This window comes from Staurois parvus, unplaced genomic scaffold (genome assembly GCF_062004578.1).
Source record: "Staurois parvus isolate SC_StPar_1 unplaced genomic scaffold, SC_StPar_1.0 ptg000634l, whole genome shotgun sequence".
NCBI classification, from domain to species: domain Eukaryota; kingdom Metazoa; phylum Chordata; class Amphibia; order Anura; family Ranidae; genus Staurois; species Staurois parvus.
Genome location: NW_028318430.1, coordinates 10,089,347 through 10,105,906, shown reverse-complemented (window position 1 = coordinate 10,105,906; position 16,560 = coordinate 10,089,347). Strand labels below are relative to the sequence as shown.

The window sequence follows — 16,560 nt, the reverse complement described above, 5'->3', positions numbered from 1 at the left end:
GATAAGGGTCTTAAGTATGCCCCCCCTGTACCTGCTAATAAATTCAACACATATGTTGATACTCTCAAATTTGTTAGGAAGCTTAATATTAAAAAGTATTTTTTAGGACAACCAGGGGCCAAGAATGCGTTAAGTAATGCCCCAAGTAATATAATTACCCACACTTCTTTTAAAAATAAATCACTTTTTAATCCTCAGATTCCCAATAACAGTCAAATTGATGCGTTTAAAAAAATGGTTACCAATGATTTGGATAAACTAGTCATACCTAAGATAAGTAGAAATATTGGTATTGATATCGGTATTAAGAAATTGAGGAAAAGGGAGGATATAGTTGTAAGACCAGCGGACAAGGGAGGAGGCATAGTAGTCTTGTCGAAAGATTATTATAAGAGAGAATTGGCCACCCAATTGGAGGATGTCCAAACATATCTGGTATTAAAAAGAAATCCTACGGTACAATATAAAAAACAATTAGAATTATTAGTTAAAAAAGGAGTAGAGAAAGGTATTCTGAATAAGAAGGAAGCCAGATATCTAGTACCAGATACATGTAGAATACCAGTTATCTATACTGTCCCCAAAATCCACAAAGATGAATTCAATCCACCAGGGAGGCCGATTGTAAATGGCATACAATCGGTCTTGGCTAGAATGGGGCAATATATTGATGAGTTTTTACAGCCAGTAGTGAAACAAATGCAATCATATTTGAGAGATACGAAGCAACTCATACAAATAGTGAAGAATTTTAAAGGGGGACAGAAACTTTTTCTGGCCAGTGCGGATGTATCCTCATTGTACACGATCATTAGCCATGATGATGCAATGGAAGCAGTAACCTGGGGACTCAGGATTTACAGTGATCTATCCTGGACTCAGAGAAAATATTTATTAGATTGCCTTGAGTTCTGTTTAAGTCATAACTATTTCTGGTATGACAACAAATATTATAAACAGATAAAAGGAGTAGCGATGGGTGCAAGATATGCGCCAAGTGTTGCAAACATTTTCATGGGTTATTGGGAGAGTAAGGACCTTTATCAATCTCACCCAGAGGAGTTGAAAATTTATAAAAGGTACATCGATGATGTGATCATCATTTGGGAGGGGGAGGAGAGTACTTTATCCACATTCTTGAATAAATTAAATGATAATGATAAAAATATCAGATTCATATGGGAATTTAGCGATACTACTATTAACTTTTTGGATCTTAATATTGGGATAAGCAATGGTCACATTACCACTACCACTTATTTTAAAAAAGTCGACCGTAATGGTTATATCCCTAGGGGTAGTTGTCACTACCCACCTTGGATCTTCAATATCCCAAAAGGTCAATTTGTTAGAATTAGAAGGAACTGTACCTATACACATGATTATTTTCAGCAAGCTGAGATATTGGGGTCCAGATTCATTGAAAAAGGATATTTGAGAGAAGATATGGAGGTCAAAATTAAGGAAGTAGGTAATGTGGACAGAGAACACTTCTTGGTAGACAGGAATAAGGATAAACAGATTGAATCACAGGTTGCGGTGATCCTGGATTTTAATACGCATTACAAAAAAATAGAAAGTATTTATAAGAAACATTGGAGTATTCTCAAATTGGATCCTGTCATAGGAGGGTTACTACCGGATGGCCCCAGATTCATATATAGAAAAGCACCTAATATTAGGTCAAAGGTGGTTAGAAGTATATTAGACCCCCCCAAAACTAGTCGCATCACTTTCCTCGATGAAAAAGGCTTTTTTCCTTGTAGAAATTGTTTTACCTGTGTTGCTACAAAAAGAGGGAATAAAAGAAAGAACAATTTTACTGCTACTGCTACTGGTCGAGTTTATCAAATTAATGAATTTATTACATGTAAAACTGAGGGAGTTGTATATTGCCTGGAGTGTGATTGTGGACTCCAATACGTAGGCAGAACTAAGAGGCCCCTGTGGAAAAGACTCAGGGAGCATGTTCAGAACATCATTAAGGGATTCCCGAAACATAGTGTCTCCAGACATTTTGCCAAGTATCATAATAAGGACCCCAGTACATTAAAATTCTGGGGGATCGAGAAATTTAAGAGGCAATGGAGAGGGAACAATAAAATAAAATCCCTAAGCAAGGCTGAGTCCAGGTGGATTTATTACATGAACACCCAGGTTCCCAAAGGGTTAAATGTTGAATTTGACTTGAATTGCTTTATAAGTGATTTTTGAGGTAATAGCAATTTTATTATGGTTTGACATTTATATGAGCATGTATATTGGTATATGGATGTATTTGGTGGCATTCATTTTTTAATATATATCTTTTAAACATAATTTTAAATGTTTCACAATTTTACAAATTATTCTGCATTGTTGGCTATCAATGACAGAGCACATTATGTTATATTATATATGGAGGTAGATTTTATTCTGTAAATGTGTGGGTAGATTACATGGTAGAAGGGATTTGATTTTTTACCTTTTCTCAGCTTATAAGCCATTTAGTTATTATTAATGATCAATTTTTAATGAGGTACTACTTTATAGGTTATTCCTGGATTTATATATTTTTCCGTATGGACTTTTGTCATCATTTTTTATTATTATTTTTATATCTATTTTTATATAAATTTTGGTATATGTTTCAAGGGAATAGATGATTTTAAATTAAAGGTCGTCATCTTTTTTCCTTTTTTAAATATTTTTTATTATTTTATGTATATCTATTAGGGCTCCTCAAAAAAGCATGTTATTTAATGCAGTTTCTTTTATGTGAAACATAAGGCGTTTTTTAATTATGTCCCCATACAAATGCTTGTTTAAAATGACACCAATAAAATGGCCGCGATCAGAATGTAATTAGTCTTCTGAAAAATGGCGCGGGTACCGCCGACTATGTGAAAGGCGGACCGAGACCAATGAGGGTTGATTGGCCCAGTATATAGGAAGGAACTGTGTCCGTTATCTACTACCCCGAGGAAGTCACGAGTTGTACGTGACGTAACGCGTAGGTTACGAGTGCGCAGTCTCCGGTGCGTGGTGACGCACTTCCGGCGTTTAACGCCATCTTGCTACACCAGGAAGTCCCGGTTTACATGCAGTGTACCCACACATCGGTGAGGAGGGAGGACTGCTGTAAAGTGTGAGTTCTATTACTTTGCATATTTATAAATAAAAGGAGTCGTTAATACTACACTTAGAGGGTGTTTTTCCTCTTTGGCTCACTGGATTGGTGAGCTATTGTTCTTTAAGGCACCAGAGCTGCTTAAAAGGGAAATAGGAGGCCCACCAGGAAAGAAAAAGAAGGAAGAAAAAGGTGTTGGCTTTCTTTGATTCTAGGATCCAGGTTGATCCTACAAGCCTGTTGGCCCTTAGGGGTCGCAGGGAGGAGGTGAGGAGGCACTTCAGCTATTGTTTGGAGAAGATTTTGGCACAAATCACTTATCAACTATCACCATTTATTGCATGAATTTATTTATCACGTGAAGATTATTACTTCCAAGTTTGTTTGAAGGAACGGACATTTATATATCCCTGGCACTATTATTTGGCACATTCACACTTTGCATTAAGTTGGTTTTTATTAATTAAAAGCATGTGATTCATTTTAGTCACTTGATATATTTTAGAGTGTGAACACTTGAGTTATTTATTGATGCACTTATTTATTTATTTGATACACTTTGATATTATAGAGTGTGATCACTTGAGGTATTATTGATATTTATTTATTGATTACACATTGTTATTTATTTATGTTTGAGCGCCACACTATATATATATTTATTCATGTTTATACACTACACTAGGTATTAGTAGGAGAGTGTTGGCAGCTGTTTTTGTTGTACACCATTTGTTAGCGCAAGAGGATTCTCTGCACTATTTCTTTAGATTATATGCCCCCTTGAGGGTTAGGGACTGATGTGAATGTACAATATATATGTAAACCGCTACGTAAATTGATGGTGCTTTAGAAGTACCATAAATAAATAAATTAAAGTGGTATTAAGCCCAAAAGCAAAGTTTTGGTTTTTTTAAATTTGTATTGCAGTTTACCAATTCTTAGATGTGATGGTTGCATTCATTTTCTTTTTATCTATTTTCTTCTGATGATCTGGCCAGTGAGTCTGTTGTGTTTCAAAAAAACAAGCTCTCTTCCAGATGTAGCAGTTACAGGATTGAGACAAGCCATTTACTACTGACAGGGGTGCTTACAATAATAGGCTTTTATCTATTAATGTAAAAGCTTTATCACACCAGGGACACACTGTTGCTGTAACTGCTTATTGAGTATTGGCTAGAGTGTGGCTTCAATTTGTTTAGTGGATCTGAATCTGCCTGTCCATCTAACAATCCCCTATAGCTAGACTGACAATACTGATATCCAAAGGTGCTCCCTGTGTTCCTTCATACAGAGTGCTGGCACTGTAATATAGGATGTGCATTAGTGACTAGGTGAAAACAGAGAGAAAAAGACTTAGAAAACTAATGCAGCCACCACATCTAATGACTGGTAAGCTGCAATATATGATTATTTTGTTTAATACTGCTTTAAAGCAGAAGTCCAGTTTTGTGTGCTTGCCCAGGCTTTTGTTTTATAAATGAGCAATGCAGCTCTTGTTGTAACACTCACCTTATCTCTGGCACTGTCCCCTATATACTAACCTTGGCCCCTAGCCACTGTGTCTCTTCTGGGTTGAATGAGGGCCATCATTATTCAACCCAAATTCTGTCAACCCGGGCTGTCATGGACATGCCTCCTGGAGGTGCATAACAATGCCGGCCTGGGCTCATAGTCCAATACTGCAGTGAGTGGCACTGATGTCATAACGTGTCCCTGCTCTCTGCATAAAAAAATGCCTATCACCAAGATAAAAGGGTAGAGGCCTAGATCAAGTAACCAGTCATGTGACTACTGGAAAAAAATAGGTTGTATAGCAGAATTTTGCACAAAGTGAGTTTGGGGGCCTTTTGAAATTACCAGATTTTTGCTTTGAATGTATCATTTAATTAATTATTCCCAGACCTGTCAAGAATTTTTTACCCTAGACCAGGGGCGGACTAACAACTCATGGGGCCCCCAGGCAATAGGGGATCATGGGGCCCCTGTGTCCTTGCCCAAACTCAAAAAGAGCCTATGAAAAAGGTACCAGGGGCATCTCATGGGGCCCTCTACTGACCCCAGGCCCTCGGGCAGTGCCCGAGTTTCCAAATGGTCAGTCTGCCCCTGTCCTAGACATACTGTATTTAGAGACTCCCTTACCAATTTAAGAAAGCAGGTAAAAGCAAAGAAACCCTTGAGCATTTTAAATGCTTGCTTGCATTGTTTTTCCTTTCCACAAATTCTTTTTTATTCACTTGCAATATGCTTCTCAACTTGCTAGAAAAAGTTGACTCCAGAGTAGCCAAATCCCTAGTACACCCCTCCCTCCTTGTACAACATATCCCCATATAAACTGTTATTCAGCAAAAAGGAAAAACAGGCATTCATTAGGTGGCAGGATCATCTACTGAACACTCCTTAGCCGCTCTCTGAAAAGCGATCCACCGCTGATTGCTTTTCACAGCTTTGGCTAGTATGAACCTAGCCTTCTTGTGTGAATTATATACCGACCTTTTATTTGATTTTTTTTACTTGTATAAAATTTCTTGCTTTACAAAAATGTAATCGAGAGTGTTACTTCCCCTTTGTGTTCATAGCATATGCTGTGCTTTCTAATAAGACAGACCAGCAAAAGCTGCTTACTTATAGAATGTATCTTTCTAAAGCACGCCATACATTAAGCAATTTCTTTACTGCAACCAAAGTTACAGGAAAGAAATTGCTTGATTTCACCATCAACACATTCATTGTTAACCACTTGCCCTCCTGAGGATTTACCCCCCTTCCTGACCAGGCCATTTTTTTTGCATTAGAGCGCTGCGTTACTTAAACTGACAATTGCACGGTCATGCAACACTGTACCCAAATAAAATTTACGTCCTTTTTTTCCCCAGAATTGCGCTTTCTTTCGGTGGTATTTGATCACCTGTGTATTTTTTATTTTTTGTGCTATAAAAACAAAAGATCGATTTTGAGAAAAACAATATTTTGGACTTTTTGCTATTAAAAATGTACAGTAAAAAATCAAATTTCGTCATACATTTATGCGAAAATGTATTCTGCTACATGTCTTTGCTAAAAAAAAAAACCCCAATACATGTAAATTAATTGGTGTACGTGAAAGTCATAGCGTTTACAAATGATGGTACAGATACTGGAATTTTTTTATTTATTTTTTACTAACAATGGCGACGATCAGCGATTTATTACGGGACTTCGGCGGCATTCTGACACTGGGGGAAACTGACTTGGTGTCACTGACATCCCCAGTGACCCTAATACAGTGATCAGTGCTAAAAAAAAATCACTGACACTGTACTAATGGCACTGGGCAGGAAGCGGTTAACATAAGAAATGATCAAAGGGTTATTTGTGTGCAGGGAGTGTTTTACATAGGGGGCGGTGTGTGTGCGCTTCACTATAATCACACTGCATTGGATGGCTGTGCTGTGCACAGCCATCCAGAGCAGTGTGCCCGAGCTGTCAGGGAGGAGGACTGTTGGTAAACAAAACAGTCCTCCTCCCTGTCGGAGCTGCTCGGTAATCACCGGCCAGGACCAGGTTTAGCGCACGCTCAGCTCACGCATGCCCCCTACATGGAAACACAAATATCATGTATATACAAGTAATTTTGCGCACCCCTGTAGCAATATATCTACTTTAGGTGGTTGGGAAACGGTTAATGGGGGAATCCCTCACAGGGAGCGTTTTATTTTGATAGCTGGGAAACCTCCCACTGTCAGAATACATATGATCACTGCTGACTGCTATAACCGCCAGCAGTGATCAAATTAAAAAAACAAAAACAGGCTGGCTGCACTGAAGTTGACTTCAGTACAACCAACCTTCCCATGCATTGAAATTTGTCCGATTCCTGCTGAACAATTTGAATTTCAATCCATCTATGGCCAGCTTTACTAATACCCAGGGAGGACTGGGTTGGGGAGGTGGGGGGGGCATTTGATGGTCACTACAAATAATAAATGTTAGGCTGTCGGCCCTGAGTGAAATGCTCCTCCATTCACTACTAAGTCAGGATGGGGCACACAGCTAGAGACAAATGATGGCCTTTTATAGCTATCAGCCCACTGTTGAGACCTGCAATTATAGTAGCAGCAATGGCTAATTTTGTTGTTACAAGATGTAAAGCGACCTAATGCAGAGAGCTGAAACATTAATCAATGCTTGAAGAACGTATAAGTGATAAGTATTTTTTATATGATGGCATGTAATGATGAGTCCATACAATTTTCACAGAGCAGCAATGAATCTTGTACAGCACATGCAGCACATCTTCACTTACAATTCACCCTTCTCCATACACAAGTAAAAAAAGAAATCTGATTTCTTCTAACAATGAAGATGGATGAAACATCCTCTGAGGCTATTGTATTCTGACAGCCAGCACCAGCGGCTGTCAGAATACTTGGACAGCATCTGCTTCTGATTGGATGCAGCTGTTATTGTGGCTGACTGTTTTCCTGCTGGTTTCTTTTGATTTTTCAATCAAAGGATTTTGGGCGGGTGTAGCACCAGGCTTTATTAGGACTGAATCTTACTAAAGGCGGCCATAGATGGATTGAATCTCTGCTGATTTAGCAGGGACCAGCCTAGATTTGATCCATCTATGGGCAGGCTGGTTGTATTGAAGTTGTTCCATCGATCGACTTCAGTACAAAAAGCCAGTCAGATTTTTTTGTATGCGATTACTGCCAGCAGCTATAGCTGCTAGCGGTAATTGCTGTGTTCTGCTGCCAGGGAAGGACGCAGTTGCACCGTGGGAAGGATTTGCTATCTCAAGAGCCATCTGCAGAAAGCAAAGAATATTTTAAAGTAATTTTAAGGTGTATTCACAAAACAGAATCTGGAGCAGTTGTGCACAGTACCCAATTAGCTTCTATCCTCAGCTTATTCAGTTAAAACAGAACTAATGTCAGAGATACTCATTTTTTCTCTGACAGTTTGACACTTGCATGTTCCCTCCCCAGCGCTGGCATCTTCTCCCCAACTTCTTCCAGGCGCTGCTCTTTCGCCATCTTGTGCGAGGATGTCACTCTTGCGCATGCACGGAAGTCATTCACCCAGCACACTAGCACTGTGCTGGAAATGGTGGAAAAAGTGGTTCTAAAGGCTGAAAGTTAATACTTGCCAAAGCCCAATCACAATCCAGCAATGTGCACAAGAGCAGAGTCTCTCTCCTCATTGACTGAGACACAGCAGCGAGAGCCATTGGCTCTGTCAAGGTAAGAGGGAGCAGGGGGTGGCACTAAGCCACGTTCTGTTTGTTCCATAGAAACACAGAAGCAGCTTGGGAGCAAGCACACATGAGTGCCCCCAGAGCAAGGATCCTGCTCTGGGGGCACTTGGCAAGGGGGAGAGGCCAGCAGTGGCAGCGTGGGACCTGACAAGAGTAGGATCCGGGGCTGTTCTATGCAACATCATTGCAAGCAGCAGGTAAGTATGATGTGTTTGTTGTTTTAAAGAAATAAATATCAAGCTTTTAGAACCACGTTAAGCTTCAAAAATAAAAAATTACAGCGGGTTGCCATGCACAGCTTCTCCAGATTCTATCTGCTCCAGGTTTGGTAAATTCCCCTCAGTGTATGGTTTAAGGTATACATTTTAGAAGCTGCTTTTTGGTTGTCGTAGAATACTGTATATTTTTTGTTAACGCGTTGGTTCACCTTAGGATCAGGGTTACAGTTTCACCATCCACCTTGCCTGGCACAACAGTCCTGAGGTTTGAAAACCACATTGTGCTTCCTCTTCTTTCCCTAGGGACACCAGGACAGATCAGAGTGGTTCTGATTGGTGAGTGCCAAAATGTGAATCCATTCAAATGTAAGTGCAGCACTAAAGCATAAGTGACAAATGCAATCATAAAGTGCTTATGTGAATAGAAGTGTTCACACAATATTCCAGTGAAATAAATCAATTAAAACGTCTCAGATCACATAGAATCATAAAAGAACTCTAAAATTATGAATATAAATAGTGGATTGTCCGTGGCAGTGCAGGTCACAGAAGTGCCAAGTGATATATGTGTGCTTATTTAGCAATAACAGGTCACAGCAATGCCCAGTGATTGTGGAACTACAAGGTGCAGCAATACCAGCTGGGATGCTCAAGAGTGTTCGTGATCCAACATAGGAATCCACCACCTTATATGGATGTGCACTCACTAGAACTCTACTTGTATAATAGCATTAATGCTGATCCTTATGGGGGGTCTCAGGAAGCCATAAATAGGGACCGGACTTCTCCATCATCAGGGCTATGCAACACCAGCAAAGGATTCCCAAAATGGCCGCCTCTCCGAGTTCCGGCCACAGTGGTGTGACGTCAGCACGTAAGGCTCCACCCTTACGTGCTGACATCACGCCACCACGGCCGGACCTCGGAGCAGTGGCCATTTTGGAGGATCCTGTGCTGGTTTTGCATAGCCTTGACCTTGGAGAAGCCCGGTCCCTATTTATTTTATGATTTTTTATGATTTAATGATTCTATGTGATCGTTTTATTTGATTTATTTCACTGGAATATTGTATGAACACTTCTATTCACATAAGCACTTTATGATTGCATTTGACACTTATGCTTTAGCGCTGCACTTACATTTGAATTGATTACTATGGGTTTGTTATCTTGCCTTCTGGTGGACAAACCTGTTCACCTGTAACCCATTAAACACTTCCATTGGCTGTGAATGGAGAAAAAAATGATGCGGTAACTGAGATGATCAGTTGTGATTGATCTAGTGCGTTTAGCATACTTAAACTAAATGTCTGATTGTTTGTTATGAATTATGGTCTATTTAAGCTGTTTATAAATAAATGTATGTGTGGTTGCTGTCACTGGTTCACAATAGCTTACCACATTAATCTGCTTTAGTACACTTGTCAGAAATTGCTCCATTATCCATGATATGCTACGCCATCTCTGCTCTGTCAGCTTCAGTCCGTACCCAGAAGATGAATAACAATCTTTTAAAAACAATGTAGATTACAATAGAACTATTCAAGAGGGGGGAACTTATAACAGCTTTCCCAGACATTGTGCTCAAGGATGCAATGAGATAGCACCAGGAAATGTTTCATTTATCAGGTGAAGTCATGCAAGAGATAGTGTCCTTGTTGAATTTTACAGAATTTAACAAGTCGTAGGAATTGCAAACTGTTACACAACCTTGAACAGTAGATCAGTTTGCCTCATTCAATAAAGGGCAGCAAATGCACGCATGTAATGAGAATCTTGCTGGTCACGATGCATGTCAAAGCAAAAGGTTGCTGCTTAACCCCTTGGCGCCGGCGTCTCTCAGCCCTTTAACGGTTTCAGAAGCCAGGAGGCGGGGTTTTAGGGTCATGTGACCACCGTGATTCACTGTCACATGATTGGGATAGGTCCCGATCGAAAGAGGAGATCGGGACCTTTCCGTTAGTACCGGACATGTGTGCCGGGAGAGCGCAGGGCACACTCTCAACACATATGTTTTTCTTAATTGCACGCAAATGTGCGGCCGCTCGGCATCAAGGCCAGACGCCGGGAGGCTGCACATTTGTGTGTGGCCGCCGCCAAGAGGTTAAAGTAGAACTATAGGCAAACCGTTTTATTTTCATTTTGAATAGTGTAAGGGAGGCTTATAAGCTCTTTTTTTTTGGACATTTGTGTCCCATTGTGGAAACTTCCTGTCCCATAGCCAAACAGAAAGTGAACGGAAAGCCCTGCAAATTAAGGGAATTTCTTGGAGACCTCCAGGTCACCAGAACTAGTGTCCCCTCTATCTGGACAACTCACATTTTAGGGTTTCTTTTACTTTCACTTTCAATAATAATGGTAAACAGGACAAATAGAGAGGGGGGATCTCCCTAACAGGTACACAGAGGGCAGTGAAAACTGACAGGTGTTCTAATCCATCTCTGCTCTCTCCAAAACTAGAAACAAAGTTTTGCCTTTAGCAATACTTTAATATAGTTGTAAACCACAGACATGAAAAATGAGCAGAGCATATAGTGTGTACTTGTCTTAATCTGGAGTGTCATTTCTGTTTCCTACCTCCTTTCTCTGCTATCAGCATAAATCACTTTTGACAAGTTTTCCGGACACCAAAAGAAAAAAATGGTGGCGGGGAGGGAGCTCCAGCAGAGTGACAGCCTCAACTCTGTTTCTGTTAGCTGTGTAAAGGGGGGGTGTCTCTTGCCTCTAATCAGCTCTCAGAGCTCCCCTCACTGAGCTCTGCAGTGTGTAATATCAGCTCTCTGCCCCCTTTTTCTCTGTAAGCCCAGACAAGCTTTATAAATGTTAACCTTTGAACTGATGTAGAAGACTGCAGACAAATAGGTACAACTAATGTAGGAGGATTTGTTTAATCTCTGTGTATCACCAGAGGTTAGTAACTTCACTGAGTATATGTAAGGGTTTACGACCACTTTATTCCCTGAAACTCCTGGCTTTTTGCAGGGGGTACTGCCATGTGTCCCTGCAGTTTTTTGACAGTGAACAATCACTGTCAACCATGCATTTGTAGTAATGTTATCAAGCCTCCCATGCCCTGTGTTTCTCCACCCTTCATTCAGCTGTCACTTAAAGCAAGCTCTAGGCAGGGAAGCAACATGTAGAGCTAAGCAGACGGGTCCATTGTCCAGGAAAATGGTCACGTTGGCAGCAGGGACTGCTTTCAAATCAGATCTATGAAGCCGAATGGGGTAGGCCTAATGCAGACACTGCTTACAGCCCAGTGCAGGTTTATCAGGGGTAGAACGGGGGAGATTGCATCACTTTCCTGCTGATGAGCCTTGGCTGCTGGTATTTGCAGGTGACCCCCCAAGGATCACTATCTAATGTGTGTGCACATCCTACAAATCATTGCATAAATACCTTTTTGGGTATATCCTCCAGCCCTTCCAAACACTAAAACACAAAAACGGCAAAGTGATGGTTATTATTATTATTATAGAGGATTTAAGTTCTCAGAAGTGCGAAAAACAAAAAACCTGTAAGTGAACAAAAAACGTGCTATTGCAAAACCAACACAAAAAAGTGCACTTAGGGGTGTGCTTTGTCCACCCCCCGAAGGGGTAGGGTCTCTACCCTGATCCTCCTGGGCACGAGGCTCCTGACAGGGACTAAGGTTCCCACATGGTCCACCTAGCCAAAAGGCCTGGCGGACCCCTTTCCTTGTGGCTAGCCTAAGACAGCCACCAAGTACTAGGTCAGGGGGCTCTCCCGAAGAGAGACCCCCTAAGGACGGGAGGAAGGAACCAAAAGGCCACACATCTTCCCCCTAGATTTCAGGGTAGGCCCGAGGACCCACACCCTACTATCCGTGAGAAAAAAAACACACACATAAGTGAAAAGCGAAACAAACGTGGGAGAAAAAAATAAATTAAATAAATAAGTAAAAATAAAAAAGTGGCCATGCAATTGTGCACTGGCTAGGCCCTGAGGCCTGTAGCATAAAATTTGCCCTGAACTTAGCCAAAAGGCCTAGCCGTAAAAGGCGCAGTGCAGATAAAGTGTTTTGGATCAGTGACCATGTGCACGTTTCACACTTGGGATCCCATCCCCATGTGCTACAAAGAGCACCCCTGAGGAGACTACTCAGGGGGCACTGTTCCGTGGCCTCTCTGCCTCCCCGGCCCCTGGCCAGACAAGGTAGATTCGTTCAAACCAGGAGGAACTGGGCCCCTCTGGCGTTCCTGGGGGAATTACTCCTGGGCCCCAACTGCCTGTGGGCACCTCTGTTTCTGTTCCGGCCTGTATTAACCATCGAAGCCCCCATCCTTCCAGCAGGGGTGCTATACAGCCAAATATCCTCGCAAGCAAGAATGATGCAAGAATGAAGCACCCCCACTGGACACTGATAAGAACAGATACTACACTTGATCTTAGCCAAAAGGCTGAGAAGCGATATTATAGAGGATTTATATAGCGCCAACAGTTTGCACAGCACTTTACAATATAAAGGAGACAGTACAATTACAATACATTTCAGTACAGAAGGAATATGAGAGCCCTGCTCGTGGAGCTTACAATCTAAAGGGTTCGAAGCTAACTCTTGTATTAGAGCTAAGGCAAAGCAATTAAAGTCGAGGTTAAAACTACTAGCTTACTGGCAGCTGTTGGAAAAACAAATCTTGGAATGGCCTAGAAACAAAAATGAAAGGCAATAACTTATGTTGGTTTTCTGTACACAAAACCGTTTCCTGCTCATTTACTGAATAATCCCATTCTCAGTCTGGCAGGGGAAGACTATTTTTATGCCTTTACTGCTTACATTGTGTGCCTGTTTCTTAGCTGCTAACAATGACAATGGGATATATTTATAAAGCAGTTAGAGTGCCACCAAACTCTGATTTCTAAAACATTTATATTCAAGTATGTATTCTTAATGTAAAAAGTACCTTCAGTTCCTCTCCTCTAATTCCTATTTTTGCTGCTGTGACTTCCTGTTAGAGGGTGGCTACATTTGTTCTCCATGGTCAACTGTATGTAAGAATGTAGCCACCCTCTGTTGTTCACTCTTGAGATGGACTAGGTCTATGGCATATATAGTGTGCATAGAGCAGTGTACATTGCTACTACTAACATGTACTGCTCAAACAGAAGTTAGTGGGAAAAGGAGAGGTTCAGGAGCTCATAGAGGGCATTACAAGGAAGCAGAAAACACAGTAAGAAACAATGTAATGAAAAATAGATCACGGGTTTATTAGGTAGTGGATGTGTATTAATTATTTTTGGAGAAAAGGGGATATCATTTAGTGTTATTTTAATCTTTCCCCAAACGTTCTCGGCAGTGATGGACTCACCACCACTAAATATTTGGTGAAGGTCACCTTGACTACTTTATATTTTCCCCAATGTGTGATGTTGAAAATGAACAAAGTGCATCGTTTTACCAAGACAAATAAAAATACATCAGTGACTCTCCCAGGGGATTACTATATTGTTTCAAGCACAGATTTAATTATAATGATTTATCTCAGCTATTTTCATTGCTTTTTCAAACATTAGACAAGGTCTTGTTTTTACAGACTACTGCATTGCAACTATATGCTTTTGGCTGCAAGTTATCAAAAATGTCACTTATTAAAGTGGATGTGGACTCAAGATGTTAAGTTTTGCTGTTTTAAGGAATATCTAGAAATGCTAATCATGACTACGTTCACACCTAAGTGTTTTTTAGTGCTTTTTGCAGAAACACACTACAGTCCATTTAACAAGGTTTCCTATGGAACATGTTCACATCTATGATTTTTTTGAGCTGCTGCGTTTTTGGAAAGGGTCAGGGACTTTTTTAAAAGCAAAAAGCAGCGTTTTTGCTACAATAGAGTTCAAAGGAGAATGTATTTTTTATTCTGCCTAGCAACAAAAAAAAAATTCCACTTTTAAAAAAAAGCTGAACAAAACACAGCAAAAACGCATGTAGAAAAATACAAAAAGCACTGCAAAATGGACAAAAAGCAAACTGCATAGGTGTGAATAGAGCCTAAGCTGTACCCTGAAATATACCCTGAAAAATGTCTCGGATTCATGCTAAAAAATTGTCAAGAGACTCCATTCTTTGAGCTCCATGACCAGAGCCTAAGGCAGAGGTGCTCAACCTTTTGAAGAGTGTGGGCCACTTAAGTGATTTGGTAACCTGTCACGGTCCACAATAAAATGAAATGATTCCGAATTTTGAATTTTTGATTTTGAATAGCATAATGAATATTTTCCTCCTACAGCCGCGGGAGGGAGAGGAGGAGAAGCCAGCTTTCAATGGTTACAGGTGGAACATTGAGAGAATCAGTTCCTGTATTTGCCATCCATGCCACCCCTCCTGTCCAAGTGTAAAATAGTATGTGACATAGAGGCCACACGGGCCCCCTGGAGCATGGGTCAGGGTCTCCCCTGCAACCCCTTTTTTTTTTTAAACGTTTACAGATGAAATATTACTTCTCAAGATACATTTAATAAAAGGAAGTTTATTATTATTATATATTTAGATTCTTTTATTTTTCTATAATTTTTTATAATGTTTTATATTATTTTTGCACAGAGGGAGCCCCTTCTGTCAGGGGGCCCAGGCCAGTTGCCCCTTTTGCCCCCTACTAAATCTGGCACTGCTCATACCCCTTGTCACTCTAAAGAAGTACAGTAAAATGATTTCACTTTATACATAAACACCATGCAGTCTGTAGCAAGATCAGATGCTCAGGAGCTGATAGTTTCCCAAAACCAGTCAGGCCCTCAACAGCCAGAGTCCTGGTGCTCCTTTAAAATGGCACTGGGACATTTAGCTGCTTCCCAGCACTGTTTTTAAACAGCGATGGAGACTTGTGTGGTTAACCGCCAGCGTTGCTGTTAACCGGCCTTGCATTTTTTTCTATGCTGACTTAGAAAAAGCCTCCACTGTGAGACCTTGCCTAATTAATTATTGCCCTATACAGTAAGCCAGTCTCACCCGAATAGCCTGGGGAGGGGGGTTCTGGGAATTGTCTTTGGTTGGGGGGTCCTAGTTCAGTACTGTGTAGTCCATTCCAGTACTAAACTTTTATTTGAAGTGCCAACTTGCCAAACATGTTCACCAACATTTCCCGCTGGTGAATCTTCCAGGTGCAGTTGTTTTAATGAAAATGATTGATTCACCACCAGCGTGTGTATTGTGAAAATCACCTTCATTGTATACTTTGAATCTCCAGGTCTTGTACTGATCATTCCGGTCTTTTAAATGGTTGTATTCTGATCAGTTATTTAATTTGAATTGGAGCTTTCAGTGCCGTAAACCTTCTATTCACTATACACAGGTTAAACTTTAGGAGAAGTATTTGTGTATCTTCAGATCACATAATCACATAGAAGAGATGTCAGTGATGTCATATTTCATACATCAGACTGCAAATCATTTGACCTCAAGCTTGATGTATAGTGCTGTAGCATAGGAAATGAGCCAATTAAAGGAGGATTGGGAAGAAGATTCTTGGAAGTCCTCACTTGAATTGTAGTCTGTTGCCGTGATGCAATTGAAAGATCTTAAAGTGTTACTAAATCCACAACAGTAAAATCAGTCTGTATATGCAGTAAAGCATGCTTGTTATACTCCCTGTGGAACCACAGGGGTTAATTCTCTGGATTGTGTAAAAAAAAAAAAAGTTATTTGATCCTGTCTTCTCTAATCCATCTGCTGATAGTACAAAGCTCTAGGAGTCACTCTGCATATGCACAGTTTGGTGTGTATTGCTAGAGAGTTTTTTTTTCTTTGGGAGAGTGCATGTGATCATCACAGGGCCAATCAGCACTATCCAGACAGAGGGTCAGGGGTCATGCACCCTAATAGGACAGTCAAAGCAGAATTAAAACTCCTCCTACAAGCTTTAACAAGTGCTCATCTGGATACTGATAGAAGTCACAAGACTGCTCTAACTGCTGATGAGAAAAGGTATTTAGCAGTTTATATTTACTAAAATAATTGCATTTCCATGTTGTGTGTGCTGT

The 16,560-nt window shown here is 40.6% G+C and overlaps 1 protein-coding gene and 1 pseudogene across 2 annotated transcripts in view; one reads left to right on the top strand and one right to left on the bottom strand.

Annotated features, from left to right (window-relative positions):
* The window catches only part of ATP11A (ATPase phospholipid transporting 11A), a 224,736-nt gene that overhangs the window by 97,335 nt on the left and 110,841 nt on the right, over positions 1 to 16,560 (top strand). The window lies entirely within an intron of this gene.
* Positions 12,874 to 12,995, bottom strand: LOC149449267 (U2 spliceosomal RNA; annotated as a pseudogene).